Raw genomic sequence first — 4,300 nt, 5'->3', positions numbered from 1 at the left:
TTTCTCCACAAAAGAAACATAAATGGCTAAAAATATATTTAAAAAATGCTCGGTATCCTGAGTCATTAAGCAAATGCAAATTGAATCCATAAACTTCAACCTGTCTTGTATGAATATAACAAGAATTACAACCAATAAGAAGCATAAAATCATAGAAAATCAGAGCCCTGATACACTGCTGGTGGAATTGCAAAATAGTACATCCACTTTAGAAAATAGTTTGGCAGTTCCTCAAAATGGTAAGCATATATTACCATATGACTAGCATTTCCACTTCTAAGAGAATAAAATGATCCAAGAAAAATTAAAATATTTATCCACACAGAGACTTAAACATTGAGCAATCAGAGCACAATTATACCCAATAATTGAAAGTGGGAAAGGACTTTATTGCTAAGAAAATGCTTACATCCCACACAGTCTAGGTGTGTGGTGGGCATACCAGTGGGCCATGCAGGGAGCAACATCACATTCTGCTTGGAAGAAATCTTAGAAGCATGAGCTAATGAAAAGAAGTCAGTCACAAAATTGTTGCCTCCTTTATGTTTCCACGTACATGAATTTTCACAATGGGTAGATCAGTAATGACAGGAATTTGATTAGTCTTTGCAAGAGGGTGTGACAAGGGCTAGGGCCACTGAGGGGAGGAAAATGGGTTTCTAGTGGGTATCAGTTTTCTCTTAGAGACACTGAAATATTCTAAAATTGAATTGAGAATGGTTGTACAATTCTGTTAAGATGCTAAAAAAAAATCCCTTATAATGGACGGATCTTATGGTGTGTGAAAGAAGTATTAATAAATTCATGAAAAGAGAAAAATAGGAATTATGTTATAAATTATCCTTTCTATGTGTAAGCTAGAAATTTCTATCAAGTCAGAGTTTCTCCAAACACTTCCTTGTAACGTTATGAGATGGACCTGACTTACATACACAAATACGTATGGTAGAAAAGAATCCCTGGGTTGGGAACTCTAGATTTTGTATCTAACACTCTGTTTGATGTCACCACTTTGATGTCTGTATTGGTCAGGGTTTTACTTAGAGGAACAGGTATAATATAAGGAACAGATATTAACACAAGATTTACAATGTATAAGGAATTACAAGGTTGGCTTACGACAGTCAGCCGCAGAGTCAGATGGAGGCGCCTGCACACTCCAAACTGAGGAGTTCAGTCCCAAGGTCTGAAGCTCACTGCTGTGCTCCATGCAAGTCTCTATTTGTCAGCTGATGGGCCTGAGAGGGAAGACTGAAGAGTCTGCGACGGAAGGTGGAGGATCCAAGCCGGAGGTGGAAGAGTCTGCGTTGCAAGCCAGGAGACGACGTACAAGCCGAATGCGAAGACTGAAGTTCCGACGAAGTGAAGTGTGACCACTTCCTCAGCGCCTTTATATGGTCTCTTTGTGCTGAGTCACTCTGGGGGCAGAACCAATTGTGTCCCAGGGCGGGACCCCCACCAGCCAGAAGTGCACGGGGGAGTCATCCGGCCAAGTTGACACAATGCATCAACCACTACAATGTCTAATAGACATCCCTCCTAGCCTGGATGGCCTACCAGAACCCTTTAACATGAAGAGTGTTACTATTTCTCCTGCTTTAACACACATTTACAGGTCAGGCATGGCAGCGCAGGCCTGTAATCTCAACACTTGGGATGCTGAGAGAGGAGGTTTGCTGTGAGTTTGTACCCAGCCTAAGCTGCCTGATGAGTTCAAGGCAAGCCTTATCTATATAGAGAAAGCCTGTCTCAAAAAAAAAAATAATGAATTAAAACACATTTACATACTTCCAGACCCCAGTGTTCTTTCCAGGTTGAAAGACAAGCTCCTGAAAAGGACAACTCACTCGTGCTTGCTACTTGATGACCTCTGCTTCCACATGAAGTTCCTGCTCACTAAGAGCACCTCAGGGCTTGGTCAGGCAAATCCCAGCTCAACTGTGAGCCTTGGTGATCCCAATGTGTTCAGCTACCCTGCACCTGCAGGACTTTGCAGTTCTTGTTTTTTTGTTGTTTTTTCCTGTTCTTATTGTTACTTTCCTTTTCTTCTCTACCTGCACATTACCCTTACTCCACTTGTAGATCTGTTGAAATGTCACTTCATAGAAAAATCTTTCCCTTATCAGCTGGGCTCAGTGATAACCATCTGTCACCCCAGCAGTCTGGAAGGCTGAGGCAGGATAAGTGCGAAGTCAAGTTCAGGCTGGGAAACTTGATGACTTAGCAAGGCCCTGTCTTAAAATTTTTTGTAAAAAAATTTAAATAAGTAAAAATAGGGCCGGGGAGATGGCTCAGTGGAATAAGCACTTCCCTGGCAAATGCAAGGGCCTGAGTTCAATTCCCAGTTCTACAAAAAAAAAATAAATAAATAAAAATAAATAAATAAATAAATAAATAAATAAATATATAAATGGACATGTAGTAAAGTGTGAAAGCGCTGAGTTTAATCTTCCATGCTACAAAATAATAAATAAATAAATAAATAAATAAAATCTTGTCCCTGACTCCTTCCTTCAACAAACCCCTTTATCCTGCCCTATTGCCTTATTGTAACCATCTAAGACAGTGTATTCATGTGCTTCCTGTTATCTGTCTCCCTATTAGAGTACTGGTGCCATGACAGTGGTTGTCATGTTGAGTAATGGTGTACTCACAATCCCAAGCAACATCTGCAGCATAGTAAGAATTCACTAAAGATATGCCCAATTAACAAATAAATGAAGTGTCACTCTTCCATGTTTTCTTTTTTATTGTTATTATTTATGTATTTGGTACAGGGTTTGGTTTCACTATGCAGCTTGGACTTGTAGTGATCCTCCTATCTCAGCCTCCCCAGCTCTGGGTTTACAGGAGTGCATCCCTATGCCTAGTTTCAGGCACCAGCATGGCACACCTGGGGCTCCAGGAACAGTACAGCATGTGGCACTGGGAATTGAACTCAGATCCTTGTGCTTACCAGGCAGATATTTAGACTGCTGAGCTATCTCACCAGCTCAATTCTGTTTTCTTTATTCTTTTATCTGGGTTACATTACATATGTGCTATCTTGGCCCTTTTTATTTACCTTTTACCTTAGCATCTGTTACATTACAGCATTTTTGGAAGCTAACTAATATATTTCTAGCAGGCAAAGAGACTCATGGGAGAAGGGTGTGTTATTCATTGTGAAGATTCTAACAGTGACAGAGTCTCAGCAATTATATATTGAGCAACAAAAGACAAATGTCAGGTTTTTGCCATTTTAGTGTCCTCCAATCTTAAGATTTCCTTTGGGAGAAAAAACAAAAACATAATTGACAGGAAGATAGAGGCAAGATTTTGAGTTGCAAAATTGCTATACACCAGTAATTAACTTCTTGCACCAAAGAAATTAAACACTGAGTATACCAATACTTTTTTCCAATGACTACATCCACTGGTTGTACTGTCATGAATTATAAAACTTGAAAAGCAAAACATTAGAAGATGTGTGTGTGTCCAAAATGAAAAGGATAAAAGGAAGCTGGAGAAGTTCAATCTAATTTTTAAAGCTTAAGATGTGCAAACCTCATGAGCTGCTCCACACAACACATGTCCCAGGGCCATGCATACACATATTCACAGTAGCATGTTTTGTCATAGAAAAGTCTTTGGAAAATGCACATTTTATCGACAGAGGAATGTACAAACAAGTGACTATGCAGGTAATAAAATAATCTTTATCAGTGATATTGAATGAACTTTACCCATTCCAGAAACATAGATGAATGGTTCTTTTCTTTTCTTCTTCTTTTTTTTTTTTTTTTTTTTTAGGGAAGGATCTACAGGGTATTCAGGGTCTCACTACTCAATCGGACTGGTGGTGATTCACCTGTTTACAGCCTCCCAAGAGCTGGGATTACAGGCATGTGCCACCGCACCCAGTTTATCAATGGTTCTCAAGGGCAGGTAATTTTCTACCCAGGGGTCATTTGTCAATATCTAGACACATAACTGTTATAACCACAGGGCATGTGACTAGCATCCAATGGACAGGAGCCATACAGCCTTGAATGCGTGGGACAGTGGCTCACAACAAAGAATTAGCCAGTCCAAAATGTCCACAGTGCTGTTGGCATTCTTATATTTTCCACTGAAAGCTCCCTAATCATCCTTTCTCTGAACACTTCAAAAACAGTTATACAACAAAAAAATTAAACATCCTGGGTGGATCTTGACTGAAAAAAAGTAGGGGCTGAGGAGATGGCTCAGTGGAATAAGTGCTTCCCTGGCAAGTGCAAGGGCTTGAATTCAATCCCCAGTTCAGCCAAAAAAAAAAAAA

The sequence above is a fragment of the Octodon degus genome, unplaced genomic scaffold, assembly GCF_000260255.1.
Source record: "Octodon degus isolate 3935 unplaced genomic scaffold, OctDeg1.0 scaffold00410, whole genome shotgun sequence".
NCBI classification, from domain to species: domain Eukaryota; kingdom Metazoa; phylum Chordata; class Mammalia; order Rodentia; family Octodontidae; genus Octodon; species Octodon degus.
Note: the sequence above shows the minus strand (reverse complement) of the source record.